A 22,147-nucleotide genomic window follows, 5' to 3' on the forward strand; every position below is an offset into this window, starting at 1 on the left:
CTTTAGTAAAACTTTACTCACATGGGATATCAAAGAGATTGTCCAATGATTTCCGCATTCCGTTGGGTCACCTCTCTTTGGAATGGGCATAAATATGCATCTCTTCCAATCAGTCGGTCAAATAGTTGTCTTCCAAATTTCTTGGCATAGATGAGTGAGTGCCTCCTCACTGTCTTGAAAGATTTCAATTTGTATTCCATCAGTTCCTGAAGCCTTGTTCTTTGCCAATTCCTTCAATGCACCTTGGACTTCCTCCTTTCGTATCATTGGCTCTTGATCATTTGCTACCTCTTGAAACAGTTGAACATTGACCATTGCTTTTGGTACAGTAACTCTGTGTATTCCTTCCATCTTCTCTTGATGCTTTCTGCATCATTTAATAATTTGCCCAGAGAATCTTTCAATAAAGGGTACAAACATCTCAATACAAAACATAGAATATCCAGAAAATTCCCTCGAGGCAAATGCTAGTTACAGTTTTCTTCTGAAGGTTTCTGCCTTCATTTATTTTTTGACCAGAGTATTTCATACTTATTTGCTATCTCATGGGGGCATTTAAAAAGATTAAGTTATAGTCCCTCCCTCAGCATTTTTAGTTGTTTTGAACCGAAGATTTAGTCTGGGTACCTAGTCTATTATGTTTCTAGAAAAGAAAATCTACTCTTTCTAGAAAGCACCTCACCACCACTTTATCACCCCCTCAGAGACTCCACAGGATTTAACCATGGCAGCAATTTGGCACTGGAGACCGCTGACCCTTCAACAATAGGTGTCGTACTGTCTCAGCTGGGAACCCATCTGAGGTTTTCACTTTCTATCTGTCCAGCTCAGAGTTCTGACCATTTGATACAAGGGCTGGAAATTGTCTCATTCTGTCTTCTTTCTCATGTGCTATTTTTCACATTTTCCATTTCCTTTGGTTCCTCCCAGTTTGCTTTCCTCCAAAACAAATGAAAAACATTGTAACTGTCTATCAGTATAGTTAAATTCATCTCCTCTGTTTTGTCTGTGTCTCAATTAAATACTTGCTCATGAGTCCAAAAAGAGCAAAGGATACTTTTCTGAAGAAAATAGTTGTTCTGTGGTGGGATTTTAAAGACTCTCACATAATGCTAATACAAGAAGGCTCAAAAATGTAATAGAAAAATGAAATATTTTTTACACCAGCTTTTGGAAGTCTCTTTGTGTGTAGTCAGTGTAGAGAACTTTTGGGCTAAAGTACAACCTGATGATTCAAATTCTGAATATGAAGGATAAGTTAATCAAACAGATATTAATGTGCTGAGTAGTCTCAGAGTGCACCAATGGTTAATGCACTTAGCTGCTAACCGAAAAGCTAGAGGTGCAAGTCTTCCCATCAACGCCTCGAAGGAAAGCTTAGTGACCTACTTAAAAAAAAAAATTAAGTCACAGAAAACGGTATGAAACAAAATTCTACACTGACACATTTGGAGTCAACTCAATGGCAGCTAGTTTTTTGTTTTGTTTAAATCTGTTATATGACATGAGCCATTGTTGTTGTTGTTGTTGTTGTTGTTGTTGTTAGGTGCCATCGTGCTGGTACCAACCCATAGTGACCCTATGCACAGCAGAAAGAAACTCTGCCTGGTCCTGGGCCAACCTCACAATTGTTACCACACTTGAGCCCATTGATGCTGCCACTTTGCCAGTCCATCTCGCTGGGGGGTCTTCCTCTTTTTCTCTGACCCTCCACCTTACCAAAATTGATATCCTTCTTCAGCGACTGGACCCTCCTGATAATATGTCCGAAGTATGAAAGGCGAAGTTTGGTCATCCTGGCCTCCAAGGAGCACTCTGGCTGCACTTCTTCCAACACAGATCTGTTGGTTCTTTTGGCAGCCCATGGCATTTTCAATATTCTTCTCCAACACCATAACTCAAAAGCATCAATTCTTCTACGGTCTTCCTTATCACTGTCCAGCTTTCACATGCATATGAGGTTATTGAAAATACCATGGCTTGGGTCAGGAGCACCTTAGTTCTCAAACTGACATTTTTGCTCTTCAACACTTTAAAAAGGTCTTGTGCAGCAGATTTGCCTAATGTAATACGTTGTTTGATTTCTTGGCTGCTGTTTCCATTAAGTGTTGGTTGTTGATTCAAGAAGAATGAAATCCTTGACAACTTCAATCTTTTCTCCATTGATAATAATGTTGTTTACTGGTCCAGTGGTGAGGATTTTTGTTTTCTTTACATTGAGATGCAATCCATACCATAGGCTGTGGTCTTTGATCTTCATCAGTAAATATTTTAAGTCCTCTTTACATTCGGCAAGCAAGGTTGTATCATCCTCATATTGCAGGTTGTTAATGAGTCTTCCTCCAATCCTGATGCCACGGTTTTCATCATATAACCCAGCTTCTCAGATTATTTGCTCAGCATATAGGTTGAATAAGTACGGTGAAAGAATACAAACCTGTCACACACCTTTCTTAATTTGAAACCATTCAGCGTTCCCATGTTCTGTTCGAACAACTGCCTCTTGGTCCAGGTACAGATTCCTCATGAGCACAATTAAGTGTTCCGGAATTCTCATACTTCGCAATTTTGTCCATAGCTTGTCATGATCCACACAACTGAAAGCCTTTGCATAGTCAATAAAGCACAGGTAAACATCTTTCTGATATTCTTTGCTTTCAGCCAAGTTCCATCAGACATTAGCAATGATATCCCTCATTCCACATCCTCTTCTGAATCCGGCTTGAACTTCTGGAAGTTCTCTGTCAATGTATGCTTGCAGCCATTTCTGTACTCCCTTTTTAGTAAAACTATACTCACATGGGATATCAAAGAGATTCTTCGATAATTTCCGCATTCCATTGGGTCACTTCTCTTTGGAATGGGCACAGATATGGATCTCTTTCAATCAGTTGGCCATAGATAGTTGCCTTCCAAATTTCTTGGCATAGATGAGTTAGTGCCTCCTGTGCCACCTCACTTTCTTGAAAGATTTCAATTTTTATTCCATCAATTCCAGATGCCTTGTTCTTTGCCAATTCCTTTTAACGCACCTTAGACTTCTTCCTTCAGTATCATTGGCTCTTGATCATATGCTACCTCTTGAAATGGTCGAACATCAACCATTTCCTTTTGGTGCAGTGATTCTGTGTATTCCTTCCATCTTCTTTTGTTACTTTCTGCATCATTCATTAATTTGCCCAGAGAATCCTTCAATAATAAAAGTCGAGGCTTGACTTTTTCTTCAGTTCCCCCAGCTTGAGAAATGCTGAGCGTGTTCTTCCCTTTTGCTTTTCTGACTCCAGATCTTTGCACATTTTGTTGTAATATTTGACTTTGTCTTCTTGAACTGACCTTTAAAATTTTCTGTTCAGCTCTTTCTCATTTCTTCCATTTGCTTTAGCATCTCTACTCTGGAGAGCAAGTTTCAGTGTCTCTTCTGACATCCATTTTGATCTTTTCCTTCTTTCTTGTCTTTTTAATGACCTTTTGCTTCCTTCCAGTATGATGTTCTTGGTGTCATCCCACAACTCTTCTGGTCTTCGGTCTTTAGTGTGTAATGTATCAAATCTGTTTTTCAGATGATCTCTAAATTCAGGTGGGATATATTCAAGGTCATATTTTGGCTATTGCAGACTTGTTTTCATTTTCTTCAGCTTAAGTCTGAATTTTCATGTGAGCAATTGATGGTCTGTTCCACAGTTTGCCCCTGGCCTTGATTTGGCTGATGATGTGGAGCTTTTCCACTGTCTTTTTCCACAAATGTTGTCAATTTGATTTCTATGTATTCCATCTGGTGAGCTCCATGTGTATAATCATCTCTTATGCTGTCTAAAGAAGGTATTTGAAATGAACAAATCATTAATTTTGTAGAGTTCTATCATTCGATCTCCGGCATCATTTCTATCACCTAGGTCATATTTTCTAGCTACTGATCCTTCTTCTTTGCTTCCAACCTTTGCATACCTATCACCAGTAATGATCAATACATATTGATTTCATGTTTGATCAATTTCAGATTGAAGAAGTTGGTAGCATTCTTCTATTTCATCCTCACTGATTTTAGTGGTTGGTGCGTAAATTTGAATAATAATAGTATTAACTTGTCTTCCTTGTAGGCACATGAATGTTATCCTATCACAGACAGCATTGAACTTCATGACTGATCTGGATATGTTCTTTTTGAGATGAATGCAACACCACTCCTCTTCAGTTTGTCATTCCCAGCATAGTAAACCATGTGGCTGTCAGATTCAAAATGGCTGATACCAGTCCATTTCAGCTCACTAATGTCTAAGATGTCAATGTTTATGCATTACTTCTCATTTTTTACTATTTACAATTTTCCTAGATTTATACGTCGTAACATTCCATGTTCTGATTATTAATGAATGTTTGCAGCTGTTTCTTTTCTTTTGAGTTGTGCCCCATCAACAAATGAAGGTTCCGAGGGCTTTGTTCCCAAGAGCTTTTCTCCATTCATGTCATTACGGTCAACTCTACTTTGAGGAAGCAGCTTTTTTTTTTTTTTTTTTAATGAGCATTTGGCTATATAAAAAGTTGTCACTCAATCAGGAAAATGTTAAGAGCCTTGACTGAAATCTTTTCAATACATTAAACACACACACAAATATATGGTGGTGGTGTGCCGTGGAATCGGTTCCAACTCATAGCAACCCAGTATAGGATTTTCGAGGTTGTAAATCTTTATGGGAGAAGAAAGCCTCATCTTTCTTCTGCGGAACCATTGGTAGTTTTGAACAGTTGACATTGAGATTAGCAGCCCAACTCATAACCACTATGTTACCAGTAGATATGTAAAATGGAATATGTACACAGTGAAATATATCCAGGCCAGACATTGTGCTTAGTCACGGTACCAAGTGGTGAATGAAATAGACATGGTCCCTGTGTGGAGTATGCAATGTATGTACATGTGATGGGGTTTGGAACCAGGGTGTTGGGGTGGAGTGGAGTGTGGATAAGACATTAGCTAGAACAGCATACAGGCAATGTATTCCTACACTTACTCTCAGGAATTCTATACGAACTGGGCATAATTTTGTTTGTTTGTTGTGTTTTCAACAACAAGTTCTAATGAGCTTTGAACTGCTGACCTTACAGTTAGCAGCCTGACTGAGGACCCACTATGGTACCAGAGCTCTGCACCCTGAGTCAGAGAGACTTAGGCTTGTATTCCTGCTCATCCACAAACTAGCTGTGGGAGCTTGAGCATATTACTGAGTTTTTTTCAGCCTCAATTTCCACACCTACAAAATGGGAATAATATTACCTACTCTGTAATTTGTCTTATTTGTGAGGATTAGAAACAAAACACTGAACTCTGAACTTAATTCATATAGGAAGGTGTTTAATAAATGAAAAGCAAAACGTCACTTTAATGACTAAGATGTGCCTGACTCAAGGCATGGTCTTTTCAGTCACCTCATATACATGCTAATCTGGATAATGAAAACAGAAGTTAGAAGAATCAATGTATTTCAGTTATGGTTTTGGTAAAGAATATTGAATATATACTGACCTGACCCCTCTCCTCCAAATTTAAAGAAATCCAACCAGAATGCTCTTTAGAAGTAAAGATGGCAAGATTTCATCTTGCTTGCTTTTGACATGTCATCAGGAAAAATCAATGACTAGAAAATGACATCAGAGTTTTTGTAAAATGGAGGGTTAATAAAAACACAAAAGACCCTCAATGAGATGAGTTGACACTGTAGCCTCAATAATTGGCTCAGGTATATCAAAGACCTTAAGCAAAGTTTTGTTTTGTTAGACATAATGTGTGTATGTATAAGCTATTGTTGTTACTAAGTGCCATCGAGTTGCTTCCAACTCATAGCGACCCTGAATAGGGTTTCTGAAGAGCGGCTGGTACATTTGAACCACTGAACTTTCGGTTCAAATCATCCTTGAGGCTTATCCTACAGTGCCACAGTTATATATGTATAAAAAGCAATGAGTCAGATGCAACTTGATTGCAATTTGCAGCAACAGTGATAGCCATTCTCACTGATGAGGTAGTTATCATTGTTAGAGAATTCTACCATGGGCTTCCACTAAGATCAGATTCAAAAACTTAAGAAGAAGAAAGGGAATGACAGAGTTGGACAGAAACATGGAAATGCATTCCTTGGATCTCTCTGGATCCATTTCTTAATGTATAACACAGGAAGATAATGACCCATCCTTTACAGAGTGTGAGGCTCCAGCCCATCAATGGTGAGCTGAGGCGCTAGCCCATGTTGTCAACCCTGGGAACTGTGTTACTTCCTGAACCAGGTTTTTCCCCTTCAGAAGGTTGTCAGCTCCTTGAGGGCAGGGACCGTGTTTCCTGATATGGTCCGTGGAATCAGTGCCCAATGATCCCATGTGTGCCTGCTCATGGCAGTCTGTAAGAGGAGGTCAGTTTCAGCTCTCCCTTCTGGTAGAGCTCCTTCAACCAGTGGTCTGCTGGGCAGAGGAAGCCCTTCTCAAAAGGAGGTGGAGGTGGAGGTGGACAGGCTGGGTTCCCTTCTACAGGGGATTGGTCAGGAGAAGAGCCAAGCTTTAGCCGAGCAATGTTCAGACTTCATTTCTAAGAAGTATCCTCATTTACATGTTATTGCTATCAGAACATGGACTGAGGTTTCCGGACGCTTGTCTGTGGACAGTGCATTTACATCACAGTCTCTTCTTGGCCTTTCTCACCCCTCCTCCCCTCCTTCTTTGATGGTCTGAGTCCCAGGATCCAGATGTGGTTCATTTGGGTTTTTTTTGTTTTATTATTTCCTGACCAAAGGGGGGTTTCAGCTTCCAGGAAGGCTGTCTCAGGGCCATGTGGGAGTCTGAAGCTGACCCAGGAGGCCTGCCTGTGGTCAAGTTGTCTGCTTTCCCTACTTCTGGATGCTGTTTGTCTTTGACTCACCTCTTCTTCCAGTGTGAGTTAGTCTTGCCTTGACCAGCCAGACCACGTGGGAAGAAGCCATATAGGAACCCACAGCTTCCAGTTAGCTAAAGGACACCTCATGAAGTCTTGGGTGTGGCCTTGGCCAAGACACTCGCAATGCCAGACCTGTCCCTCACTAGCCCAAACCAGAGCATTGAACTCTGTCTGAGCTTCTGCCCTTGATTCATAATCTATTTCTCCTTCTGAGAAATATAGAAATCTCATGACTTTTCCCTCTGCCGTGAAAGTATATTTTTAATAACTCCAATTAAGAATAATAATTATTTTGTATAAGTCACCTCATTTATAAATGAGACTATAGATAGACTCCAGGCATATGCCTACCAGCCAAAAAGATTTCATAAAGCTTTCTTTTTTGTCTCTTAATCTATGAAAACAATGGGTAGTCTTTTATTCTTCCAGCAGGAAGTTATATTATGATGGTTATCAAACCTGTGAAAGGACAGGTGTTCCTCTCTCCCACCTGTACCCTCTCTTCCTGGAGAAATACACCCAAGGAGTCCAGGGTAAAAGATCTACATTCTTGCTCACCCACAAACTTACTAGAGCAAATTATTTAGTTTTTGTCAGCCTCAATTTCTGCATCTGTAAAATGAAACTAGTACCTTCTACTTTTCATGGTTCTTGTAAGGATTAGAAGTAATACCTATAAAGTATCCAGCCCAAAGTTTGCTTCCTAGAGGGGGGAATTTAATAAATAATAGACATGATCAATGATGTGGCTATTTTGAGCAGTGAATTATACCACAGACTTCACCAAGGCTAGAGTAAAAAACTAGGAACAGCAAATATAAAGGTAGATGTTTTGTAGCAAAGAAATGGGAGTGGTTGACCTTACAGTCCAGGAACAGAGGACCCTGGGACAGTAAAGGGAGAAGAGTGGGAGCAGAGTGTGGGACGCTATTCAGAGAAGCGGTGACACCAGAGATGGAGGCAGAGATGATGACATGGAGAGATGGAGCGGTTGGGGACTCTAGACTCATGGAGGGAGAAGGACTGTGTGCTGGCAGCCGGGGGGCAGGCTTATAGGGTATGCCCTTTGGTATTTTGAATGATTGTATATTCCTGAGTGTTTTGGTATACATCCAACAAACAAAACAAAACAAAAAAAATGGAGGGAATAGAAACAAATACTGTTGAATGATAATGCATGGAGGGGATTGTAATGATTGCAATGAAATGAAATACAATAGGGTGAGTGTAAATCTGTTGTTCTCCCATGTAAACTGTCATTCAATTCACAATAAAAGCTTAAAAAAACAGTGGAGCTGAGTGGTGTGACTCTGAATCAGGGGTGGGAAATATCTGGCCCCCGGACTGTATAAGGTCATTTGGTCTGGCCCTCCCAAGGCAACCAAAGTTCCATCCATCATAGGTATGAGTTAATTAAACATTTGACCAAATTTAGTAGGCTAATTTTTAAGTTGATAATTTTGTATGACCCACGAGTGATGTTATAAATATCCAAATGGCCCTTGGCAGAAAAAAAGGCTCCCTACCCTAGCTCTAGACAGAGTCAGAGAAGCTTCTGCTTCCAGGAGCTGGGCTGGGAGAGGCCAGTTTGGTCTGTCTGTGAAGGGTTTGGCTCTCTAGAATGTCTGCTCACAGGATCTAAATCCCACTTACCTCTTCTTCCTGGCCTCCCCTCCCAACCAGTGGGGCCAGAATGAGTAGAGTGTCTGAGCCCCTCATGGAGGCCAAGAAAAAGAATAGGCTGGACCCTGGGTGAGGGAACAAAGGCTGTGGAGAGAGAAAGAAAGGGCTCCCACACCCCTGTGAATGCCGTAGACTCAACCTTGAAGACTGGTTGGTACAATGGGGACTTCCTGTATAAGCTTGACTAAGGCTAGCAGCGCTGCTACACCCATCACTTACTAATATCACAAGCTCCCCGCGAAGAACACAAAGCTCAGCAGCTCTTCATTCTATGGTCCTTTGCAAAGTCCTGGGTCTCCAGTGTCTCACCTCTTGATTTGAATCATGGCCTTATTTCCCCAGGCTTTTGCATCTAGTTCTTCCTATCTGCACCCTTAACCTTGAAGTAATTGTCCTGCTCCCTACCTCCCTGTCCCCTGCATGGGCAGTGGCTCTCAGGTCCTGAGAGAATTTACTGCTGGAGGAGCAGCTGGTCTCTTAATTCTCGAAACTCCAGCTCCACCCTGGCTTTCCTCAGGTGTTGCTTGCACAAATTCCTTTCTCCACATTTTTGCCACAGGTCACACAGCCTCTGAGGTCTACTTAGGGCTTACAATGGACAGGCATGGTTGTGGTCTACCATAGAGACCAACAATGAAGCCCAAGCTGGATCAGTAACTTGTGACCTGTCTCTCAGTTGGAACTTGACTCACAGATGAAACCCACTCCCTTCTCCCCACTCCAGGGCTACTCCATTACTGAAAACACAACTTTAAAATGGGGTACATATTTAATCAATAAAATAAATAGCCTAAAGACTAAAGGAGTCCATACCAATATTTAAAAAAAAATGACTAAATAAAGAATGGAGGGAAGACAACACAAATTCCAAATAATATGTAGGTACTCCACCCTCTAGAAGGAGGAACTTCATTCTCTTTCTCCATGAGAATGGATTGCATTTAATGATTTGCTTCCAAAGAACAGAGTGTGAAAAATAAGGGTGAGGGGAGTAGATGAGGAGAGGGGAGTGGGAATCTTTTTACAGTGGAAGAAACTGGCAAACACTATCTTGGTCAGGTGATCAAGGTTACTGCTAACAGTGTACATCACATCCCATCTGATAGGAAGCAATGAGAAGGCGACTTCACCTCTGCGGTCATCCCCCAATCCCATAATCCCAGTACAACCATAAGAAAGCATTGGACAAACCTAAATTGAGAGACAGTCTGCAGAATATCTGGTCAGTCAGTCCTCTTCAAAAACGTCAAGGTCATGAAAACACAAGGAAAGACTGACAAGCTGTCACTGTTGATGACCCTAAGGAGCTATGATGAGTAAACACACGAAGCTATCCTGGCTGAGATCCAGGGACACACAGAGGACATTAAGTAGAAACTCTGGTGAAGTCCGGATAAAGCCTACATGTAGTTAATAGTAATGTGCCAATGTTGGTTGCTTCATTTTCACAAATGGGCCACGGGAATGTAATATAATATCATTAGGGGAAACAAATAGGGTGATGAATATATGGGGACCTTCTGTGCTATCTTTACAAATTCTTTGTAAGTCTAAGATTATTCCAAAACAAAAAGAGATGAGGCAGGTTAAACTTGAACATTTCTTTGTTTTGTGTGGGGGAGTTTCTTACATAATTTGTATATAAATATCAGCTCGTTTGTACAAGATTCAAATGAATGGAAGTTCATGGTATAAAATCTGAAAATCTCCCTTCTTTTGCGCACCCCCTACCTTCCACTCAAAGCTACTGATATTAATCATGGCTCAAACCTTGAAGTGCTTACTATGTGCCAGGTTTTGCTTATAAATGCTTTGCCTATATACTCAGTGCTTGAGCTTAATTTTCATGACAACCTGTTGAAGTTGGCACTGTTAGTCTCATTTTACAGATGAAGAAACCAAGACGTATGGAGATTAAGGATATTGACCAGAGAAGGTAGATATTGACAGAGCTTTGTGCAGAGCCCAGGTAATCAAGTGCTGGAGTCTGTACTTGAATCACTTTTTTAAAATATATTAGGGTTAACATACATGTTGTGCAACTTGATTTTTATTCTTAATAATGTATCTCAGAGGACCTTCCATGTCAATATCTAAGGGTCTCCCATGCTCTTTCTTCAACTGCTCTCTGTCAGTGGTTTTCAACCAAGGACAGTTTTGCCCCTAGGAAGCATTTGGTATGAGTTGGAATTGGTCCAATGGCCATGAGTTTGGTTGCTTTGGGCTAGAGTCATTTATGGTTTTATTAACTGAGGGTGGAGCATGAGGATTGTTACTGGCATCTGGTGGGTTGAGGTCAGAGATGCTGCTAAACAGCCAACAATGCACAGGGCTTCCTGCATAACAGAGTAACCTGGCTCAAAATGTCAAACATGCAAGGTTGGGCAATGTTATAATATGGAATTCTGTGCCCAGACTGGAGGCTTCAGAAGATCCCTTCCAGATCTCACATGTGTGACGTGAATGAATTACTCAGGCCTGAATTACCTGTGCTCCGCTTGCATACACCACTCTCCCGCTCTCTATACTCAGTCCTGGGGTGGCACAAATGGTTAAGAAGTAAGCACTCAGCTATTAATGGAAAGGTTGGTAGTTTGAGTCACCAAAAGGTACCTCAGAAGAAAGGCCTGGCGATCTGCTTCTGAAAGGACATAGTCATTGACAATTCTAGGGAGCACAGTTCTACTCTGACACACATAGGTCACTATGAGTTAAGGTCAATTATATGACAAATGGTTTTTGTTCTTTTTCTTTCTTTCTTTTTTTGGTGGCCTGTCCAGTCTTGTTTCTACCCTTCCTTGCTATGGACTCACCAGTTCAGTTCCTCTTCATAGAATACTGGCACTTCTCAAAATCACCTTTTGTTGCTTATCTTAGCTCACCTTGCAAGCATGCAATTTCCCCCACTGAGTTGCCAGCTTCTGGAGTGGTACCCATTTCAGCATCACCCATAGTGACTCTAAGGTTGCACATGGTGGATGAGTCAAAACATCCCATTATTCCCTGCCTAAAGAAGTCTCATGGGAGTCCTGGTGTGGCACTATGAGCTAATGCACTGGGCTGCAAAGTCAGTTTGAATTTCAAGATCGGCAGTTCAAGCTCACCAGCCTCTCCTCAGAAACCCTATACAAGGTGGTTATGGGTCAGAACCAACTCAACAGCACTTAAAAAAAAAAAAAAAAAAGACGAACTGAATCACTCCCTCATGGATTAGGCTACCACATGGACATCTAAACAATGCTTCTCTTCAGGGTTCTAATGCACAGTCAGGGAAGAGAACCGCAGTCCTAGTTGGTTTCCATTGCAGAGCTATCACAAACATCTGATATCAATTTCTGCCTTCTTCAGATAGTGCCTGGTGATAAATTTGGGTCAAAGGAGGGGTCATGTCCAGTTTCTGCTCTCTAATCCAGTGCTTCTGAAACTGTAATATGCACATGGATCACCTGGGATCCTGTTCCAATGTTGATTTAGGTTCAGAGAGTCTGGGATGGAGTCAAAGAGTGCCAGGAGCTACCAGAAACAGGAAAAGGCAAGAAAGGTTCTCTTCTAGAGTCTTTGGAGTGAGTGTGGCCCTGCCAACACCTTCATTTCTCGTACTTGGCTTCCAGAACTGTGAGAGAATGAAGTCTATTGTTGTAAGCCATCCACTTTGTGGTAATTTGTTATAGCAACCCTGGGAAACGATTACACTAATACAGCTGGGTACAATCAGAAGCTGAGAGGCTCGTTTCAAAACTTGCTTTGTGAGCTCCTGGCCCCAAGCACTGCTGATTGTCAACCCAGTGACCGAGATGGTGGGAGCCAGCCTTTGTCTTCTCTTGTTTACAAACCCCAGACCCCTCTGAATTGCCGTGGCCCTGCACTATAAGTGTGTGTCAGTGCACAGCCTGATCTTTAAACTCAGTCACTGGGTTTGGGTCCCTGGAAGTGGCTGACGAAAGTCCAGATGGGAGATGGAGGATGGAGTGGTGTTAGAGTGTTCAAGGGAAAGTGTGTGCAAAATATTTGGTTCTCTGTCTTCTAGTATGTCTTTTTTGGCCACTCATCTCAGCCTAGCACACACCAAGGGCCAGAATGCTTACAAAAATAAGAATGAGAAGCAAGGAAAACTTCCAGTTGTTATTATTGGTTCTGACTCACAGTGACTTCATGTGACAGAGTAGAACTGCTTCACAGGGTTTTCTTGGCTGTAATCGTTACCCAAGCAGACCACTAGGTCTTTCTTCTTTAGAGCCACTGTGTGTGTTTGAACTACCAACCTTTCACTGAGCACCCAAGTGCTTAACCATTGTACCACTAGGGTAAATGTCCTCAAAATCTCAGCTCAAGTTCAGGGCTCAACTCACCTCTCATCACACTAGTTCGCCTCACCCTTATGCAAGGTTCTGTCGGGTGGGACAAACTGTTAGCACTTACTACTAACCTAAAGGCTGGCTTTTCAACCCCATCCAGAGGTGCTATGGAAGAAAGTTCTGGTGAACTGATTCCATAAAAATGATAGTCAAGAACACCCACATGGAATCGCCATGATTTGGAATCGACTCAACAATGGATTTGTTTTGTTTTGTTTAAACCACCTGACTACCAATATTTAGCCTAAGACTGGTTCCTTGCCTTTTACCTTCTGCGACTAGAACCATCTGTGTGACTCCTGATAGGAAAACAGAGGGATGTAGTGCTTCTCTGTGCCCCTGTCCCCTCCCGTCTCAGTCCCAACATGATAACAAACAGACCTGTAAAAAGCACTTACATTTATGAACTGTTTATAAATTTACCGACACTGATTTATGACCCTTGGCTGGACCTGACATTAAACTCCTCAGGGATCTTTCTTTCTTTCTTTTTTTATAAAGGATTTTTTCTTAAGTGCTAATGTTACGGTTCACATTCTTAATATAGCCACACGCCAGGAACTACCAGGAAGACAGCTGGGAGCCTGACCAACGACCCATGGGCAGGAACTGAGCAGTGATTTATGCTAGGGGCTGGAGCTGAGGGAGAGAGCTGTTCCTGGTTGGTTCAAGGGCAGGCTTTTGCTCTAGAAGAAGACCCCTAAGAAACTGATTAGGAGCAGCTGGAAGAAACCAGAAGAGGACAAACTGAATTTGTAATTATGTACTCCCTAAGGCAATGACCCGATCACTACAAGCCTCAATTTCCTCATCTGTGAAATGGGGAAGTAATACTGATATGAATGGTTTTTATGAGAATTAATGAGGCATAAGATACAAATATTGGTGTCTACTCATCCAGAACAAAAGAGAAATAAGGAAAGCTACGATTCAGAGAAGAAATTAATCTCTAGGAGTAAATGTCTACATAGACCATGATGTCATCTATCCCAAGAACAGAACAAAATGGGCCTGGCTACCACCACTGATGGTTCAGATCAGAGTCACAGTGGATGGATCCTGATAGACTGGGGGAATAATGGAGAGCAGAACTTCAAATTCTTTAAAAAACCTCCCGACTTACTGGACTGGTTGAGACTAGAGGAATACCTACATTGTTGCCCTAAGAAACTCTTTCAACCTTGAATTGAAACTATCCTGTGAAGTCAGCTTGTAGCTAAGTAGCAGGTTGACACGTAAAATAAAGATTGCACCCAAAAGATGAAACACTTGGGAATAACTCTAACCAGAGAAACAGAAGACCTATACAAAGAAAATTATAAAACACTACTACAAGAAACCAAAAAAGGCCTGCAGAAATGGAGGGATATACCATGTTAGTGGGTGTTGTTGTTAGGTGCCATCAAGTTGGTTACCAACTCATAGTGACCTTATGCACAACAGAACGAAACACTGCCTGGTCCTGGGCTAACCTCACAATTGTTGCCACGCTTGAGCCCATTGATGCTGCCACTTTACCAATCCATCTCTCTAGGGGTCTTCCTCTTTCTCTGACCCTCCACCTTACCAAACATGATATCCTTCTACAGCAACTGACAATATGTCCGAAGTATGAGAGACAAAGCTTGGCCATCTTGGTCTCCAAGGAGCACTCTGGCTGCACTTCTTCCAAAATGGATCTATTAGTTCTTTTGACAGCCCATGGCACTTTCAATATTCTCCTCCAACACCGTAACTCAGATGCATCAAGTCTTCTATGGTCTTCCTTATCACTGTCCAGCTTTCACTTGCATATGAGGTCATTGAAAATACCATGGCTTTGGTCAGGCACACCTTAGTCCTCAAGCTGACATGTTTGCTCTTCAACACTTTAAAAAATTCTCGCGCAGCAGATTTGCCTAATGCAATAAGTGGTTTGATTTCTTGACTGCTGCTTCCATGAGTGTTGATAGTTGATCCAAGAAGAATGACATCCTTGACAACTTCAATCTTTTCTCTGTTGATAAGAATGTTGTTTATTGGTCTAGTGGTAAAGATTTTTGTTTTCTTTACATTGAGATGCAATCTATACAGAAAGGTCTTTGATCTTCATCAGTAAGTATTTTATGTTAGTGGGTAGGAAGACTTAATATTGTGAAAATGTCAACACTATCCAAAGCAATCTATAGCTATAATCCAATTCCAACCCAGATTCCAACACCATTCTTTAAGAGATGGAAAAACTAATCACTAACTTTATAGAGAAAGAGAAGAGACCCCGGAGAAGCAAAGCATTATTTAAAAAAAAAAAGAGCTAAGTAGAAGACCTCTCACTTCCCCTATCTCAAAACCTATGAGATAGCCACTGTAGTTAAAAATATTTTGGTATAGGTACAATGAAAGACACATAGATCAATGGAACAGAATTAAAAACCCAGAAGTAAATCCATCCACATATAAGGATATCAAGTTTGTTAAGGTGGAGGGTCAGAGAAAAAGAGGAAGACCCCCAGCGAGATGGATTAGCAAAGTGGCAGCATCAATGGGCTTAAGAGTGGCAACAATTGTGAGGTTGGCCCAGGATCGGGCAGTGCTTTGTTCTGTTGTGCATAGGGTAGCTATGAGTTGGTACCAACTCCATGGCACCTAACAACAGCAATGGTCAGTTGATCTTTGACAAAGGACCAAAATGCATTAAACAGGGAATGTGATAGTCTCTTCAAAAAATGGTGCAGGTAAAATTGGAAATCCATTTGCAGAAAAATGAAACAAAACCCACATCTCACACCATATATAAAAATGACCTCAACAATAATTAAAGACCTAAATGTAAAACCTAGAATGCTGGAGCTCTGATACATGGCATAAAGATACTATCAAAGATGACTATAAACACAGAGACAGAAGACAAAATAGATGACTGAGACCTCCTAAAAACTAGATACTTACGTATATTAAAGGATTTCACCAAAAGGAAATCTACAGATTGGGAAAAAATGTTCGGCAATAGCATATCAGACAAAAGACTACGCTCCAACATTTATAGAACACTTCAACACCTCAACAAGAAGAAGGTAAATAATTCAATTAGAAAAATGGGTAGAGGATATGAACAGACACTTCACCAAAGAAGATATTCAGGCAGCCAATAAACGTGAAAAGATGCTCATGATCATTAGCCATTGTTGCTGTTTTTGCTAAGCGCCACCGAGTCTGTTCAGACTCATAGCAGCCCTGTGTAGGGCTTCTGTCAACCTTGTGGTTCAAACTGACCTTGTGGTCCAGTGCTTATCCTACAGCACCACATTAGCCATTGTGGTTGTTGGTTGTTGAGTGCCATCGAGTGGGTTTCAACCCATGGCAACCCTGTATAGGGTTTCTGAGGAGTGGCTGGTAAACTGGAACCACCAACTTTTCAGTTCAAACATATAGTCCAGTGCATTAACCCACATTAGCCATTGTTGTTGTTAAGTGCCGTTGAGTCGGTTCCAACCCATAGCGACTCTGTATAGGGTTTCCGAGGAGCAGCTAGTGAGACTGAACCGCCAACCTTGCAGTTCAAATGGCATTAAGTTATTAGAGAAATTCAAATCAAAACAAGAATGAGATATCATCCTACTCTAGCATTAATAGTAAAGTTCCAAAAAACAGAAAACAGCAAATCCTGGTGAGGGGGTGGATAGACTGGGATCCTCCTACACTACTGGTGGGACTGTAAAATGCTGCAACCATTTACTCAAAAAGTTGGAACTAGAAATATCACATACCCCAGGCATCCCTCTACTTGGTCTATATCCTCAAGAAATAAGAGTTGTGACACGATTCGATATATGTACACCTGGGTTCATTGTAGCAAAATAATGGAGACAGCCTAAATGCCCATCAACAGAAGAAAGGTTAAAAAACTTTGACCCCTACACACAATGGAATATTATACAACTTTGAAGACTAATGAAGAATCTGCAACACACCTCACAATATGGATGAACCTGGAGGACATTTGTGATTGACATATGTGAAATTAGTCAATCACAAAAGGATAAATATTGCACGAGACCACTGTTGTAAAAAGTTAAGAAAATGTTTTATTGCTAAATGAAACATTCTATGATGGTTACAGGGAGGCTGGGGATGTGGCAAAGAGAATAAAATAAAATGAATAGAGGTAAATAATACTAACTGATGGTATATGGAATGGATTGCAATCATCGTAATTTGTTGAATGTAGGACTGATGAAAGGTTCTGTAACTTTCCACTCAATTCACAGTAAAAAGCTAAAAAAAAAAAAAAAAAAAAAAAAGACTATCACCCAGGAGTACTGTGCGCCTTTTAAAAAACCATCTATATGAACCAAATAATGAAAACTTTACTAGAGCAAATATGAAAAAGTGGGAGGATGAGGGAAACCGGCTTACTGAAAATGAGCAACCAGAGCAAAAGAATGAGAATATTGACACAATGTGAAGAATGTAACCAGCATCACTGAACCGTTTACACAGACATTGCTTAATAGGAATCTATTTTGCTAAGTAAACTTTCACCAAAAATATAATAAAATATTATGTCAAAAAAAATTAATGACCAGCAACTCTAGGAACTAGAAAGCAAAGAACAAGCTAAGGAAATAGCAAATATCAGAGCATAAATAAGTAAAATTGGAAACTAAAAAACAATAAAATCAATACAAACAGAAGTTCGTTCTTTGAAAAGATGGATAAAATGAACAAACCTTTAGCTAGAAGGACAAAGTAAAGGAAAGAAAAGATGAAAGTAACCAAAATATAAAATGAAAAAGGAGACATTATAATGGACCCAATAGTAATAAAAGGAATTATGACAGAACTTTAACAACTAACTGTAATGCAACAAACTGAACACATAGATTAGATGGACAAATTCTTAGAATCACACAACCTACACAAACTGACTCAAGAGGAAATAGAAAGTCTGCACAGATCCATAATAAATGAAGACATTGGATCAGTGATCAAAACCCTCCCAACAACAAAATAGTCCAGGACCAGATGACTTTACCAGGGAATTCTACCAAACATTTAGAGAAGAGTTGACACCAAATACTGCTTAAACTCCTCCAAAAAATAGAGAAAGAAAGAATATTCCCTAATTCATTTTATAAGATAAACATAACCCTGATACCCAAACCTGATAAAGGCACCACAAGAAAAGAAAACTACAGGCCAATATCCCTTATGAATATAGATGCAAAATACCAGTAAGCGGCATCCAACAGTATATTAAAAGAGTCATACACCATGGCCAGGTGGGATGTATTCCAGGAATGCACGGATATTTCAACAATAGAAAATCAGTTAACATAATGCATCAAATCTTCTTTGAACAAAGGAAAAGAACCACATGATTGACCATCTCTGTGGATACAGGAAATGTATCTGGTAAAACCAACAACCTTACTTTATGGAAACCCTAAAGAAGATGGGAATACAAGGGAAATTCCTCAATATGATGTAAGGTATACGATAAGACAACAAGAACATTATACGTAATGGAGAAAGACTGAGAGCTTTCCCTTTGAAATTGGGAACAAGACAGGGGTGCCTGCTCTCATTACTCCTATTCACTATTGTATCAGAAGTCCTAGCCAGAGCAATAAGACAAGAGAAGGAAATGAAAAAGTATCCAGGTTGGTAAATAAGAAGTAAAATAATCTCTATTTGTGGAGACACGATCCTATAAATAGAAAATCCCAGAGTCCACAAGAAAATTTTTAGAGTTAATAGAGGAATTTAGCAAAGTTGCAGGGTATAAAAGGTCAACAAAATATCAGTTGGATTTCTATTCACCAGCAATGAAAAATGTGAACAGGAAATTAGGGAACAATTCCATTTATAATCTCATTTAAGAGAATAAGCAGAGTCCTGGTGTGGTGCTGTAGATAAGCACAGGACTACTAAACACAAGATCAGCCGTGTAAACCCACCAGCTGTTCCTCAGAAACCCTATACATGGTTGTTATATGTTAGAACCAACTCATTGGCAACTAACAACAACAACGAGAGAATAAACTACCTAAGGATGAATCTAACCAGGGATGTAAAAGACTTATAAAAAGAAAACTGCTAAAATATTACTAAAAGAGACTAAAGAAGATTTAAATAAATGGAAATATATTCCATGTTCATGGATTGGAAACTTAATATTGTTAAGACGTCAATACTACCCAAAGTGATCTGCAGATTCAGTGCAGTCCTGATACAAATTTCAACAGCCTTCTTTTATGAAATAGGAAAACCAACATTTAACTTAATATGGAATGGCAAGAGGCCCCGAATAGCTAAAGCAATATTGAAAGAGAAGAATAAAAGTAGGAGGACTCTTATTTCCTGATTTTAAAACATATTATACAGCTACAGTCATCAAAACAGTCTGGTGCTGGTATAACAGCCGACATATAAACCAGTAGAGTCCAGAAATAAACTCCCATGTCTATGATCAACTAATTTTTAACAAAGGTGATAAGTCCATTCAATGAGGAAAGAAAAGTGTCTTCAATTAATGGTGCTGGGGAAATTGAATTTACACATGTAGAACAACGAAACCGGATCCATGCCCCACACCATACACAAAAACAAACTCAAAATGGAGTAAGGACCTAAATGTGCACAGTAAAGCCATAAAATTCTTAGAACACGTAGAGGCAATACTGATAAGCCTAACTTTCAACAGCAGATTATTTAATATAAAGAAAAATACAAACAGCAAAAGACTAAATAAATAAATGAGAGCTCATAAAAATTTAAAACTTGTTCATCAAAGACTACTAAAAAATTGAAAAGACTGGCTACAAACCATGAGAATGGCTTCAGAAACCACATAACAGACAAGAATCTAATAGCCAAAATATAAGTAACACTTGAACAAGTAGCAATAAAGACAAATAATCCAGTCATAAAATGGACAAATAACTTGAATAGACATTTCACCAAAGAAGACATTCAAAGACATCCAACACAAGAAAAGATGTTAAGTGTCATTAGCTGTCAGAAAGATGCAAATCAAATCCACAATGAGATAACATTTTGCTTCCACTAGGATGGCTAAAAGGAGCTCTGGTAGCATAGTGGTTACGAATGGGGCTGCTAACCTCAAGGTTGGCAGTTCGAAAACTACTAGCCGTTCCATGGAAGAGAGATGAGGCTGTCTGCTCTCGTAAAGATCTACAGCTCTGGAAACCCTGTGCAGGGTCGCTATGAGTCGGAACCGACTCCACTGGTATTTAACAACAATAACAAGATGGTTAAAGGAGTCCTAGCATGGTGCTGTGGGTTAATGTGCTGGACTGCAAAGCCGACTTCAACCACAAGGTCGGCTGTTCTACTGACTCAACTGTACTTAACTACAACAACAGATGGCTAAAAGGAGTTCTGGTAGCATAGTGCTTATGAGTCAGTCTGCTAACTTTAAAGCCAGCAGCTCGAAAGTACCAGCCCTTCTGCGGGAGAGAGATGAGGCTTTCTGCTCCCGTAAAGATTGACAGCTTCAGAAACTATGAGTCAAAACCGACTCCACGGCACATAACCACCACTGCAACCACCAGGACAGCTAAGATAAAACACAAACAAACAACAACAACAAAAGCAGAAAATAACAAATATTGACAAAGATGTGGGGAAATCATAAGCTAAGCACTGGACTGTTAACCACAATATCCTCTGTTCAAGCCCACCAGCTGCTTGGTGGAAGAAAGATGACACGTTGGAGTCCTGGTGTGGCATTGTGGGTTAATGCGCTGGGCTGCAAGTTCGGTTTGAACCACAAGACTGGTGGTTCAAGTTCACCATCCGCTCCTTTACAGAGTCACTTTGAGTTGGAACCGACTCAACAGCACTTAACAACAACATACATTACTGGTTGGAATGCAAAATCTCACAGCATTGTAAAAAATGGTTTGTTGTGGTTGTTAGGTGCCATCAAGTCAGTACCAACTCACAGCAACCTTATGCACAGCAGAACGAAACACTGCCCGATCCTGGACCAGCCTCACTACTGTTGCCACGCTTGAGTCCATCGATGCTGCCACTTGGCCAATCCATCTCGTTGGGGGTCTTCCTCTTTTTCTCTGACCCTCCATCGTACCAAACATTATGTCCTTCTCCAGTGACTGGTTCCTCCTGACAATATGTCCGAAGTATGAGAGACGAAGTTTGTATAGCAGTTCCTAAAAACAAAAAGAACTGCCATGTTGTTATTGTTGAGTGCCGTCGAGTCAGTTCTGACTCATAATGACCCTATATGGGATTTCCAAGAACCAGCTGGTAGATTTGAACCACCGACTTTGTAGTTAGTAGTCCAGTGCTTATCTTACAGAGTCACACCAGGACTTCAATATGACTCAGCAATTCCATTCCTAGGTACATACCGCAAAGACTTGAAAACAGAGACTCAAAAAAATAAACACTAATGTTCATTGCAGCACTATTAACAAGAGCTGAAAGGTGGAAACACCCTAAATGTCCATCAGCAGATAAATGGATTAAGAAAATATGGTCCATACATACAATGCTACTCAGCCAGTAGGAGCAATGAAGTCTTGATACATGCTACAGTATGGATGGAGCGTGAAGACTTTCTGCTGAGTAAAATAAGTTGATCCCAAAAGGGCAAATATTGCATGACTTCATTTACATAAAAATACAAGAAAACGTAAATGTATAGACACCAAGTTTATTAGTGGTTACCAGAGGCAGGGCGGAGAGGCAGAAAGGGGCTTTAATGGTGATGGAAAAATAAGCATTGATTAAGGATAGGTTTGTAAAGCTGATTATTGTAGTTACTGTCAATAAGTTGTATGCCTGTAAAAAGTCTAATTGGCAAAGGTGGTGGTGGTGGTGGTATGCCTTGGAATCGGTTCTGACTCATAGCGAACCTGTACAGGGTTTCCGAGGCTGTAAATCTTTACTGGAGCAGAAAGCCTCATCTTTCTCCTGTGGAATGGCTGGTAGTTTCAAACTGCTGACCTTGAGGTTCGCAGCCCGATTTGTGACCACTATGCTACCAGAGCTCTTTAATTGACAAAAGCTGTATAAAAGACATATTTATAACAGCAACAAAATAAGAAAGATTGCTGAAGCTGTTATGAACAATCAAACTCCTCATGGCATTTGGTTCCTTGGCTTAGAGGTCATGGTTTCATAGGACATTCCAGATAATTGGTCTAACAATGTATTTAAT

This window comes from Chrysochloris asiatica, unplaced genomic scaffold (assembly GCF_000296735.1).
Source record: "Chrysochloris asiatica unplaced genomic scaffold, ChrAsi1.0 scaffold00038, whole genome shotgun sequence".
NCBI lineage: Eukaryota > Metazoa > Chordata > Mammalia > Afrosoricida > Chrysochloridae > Chrysochloris > Chrysochloris asiatica.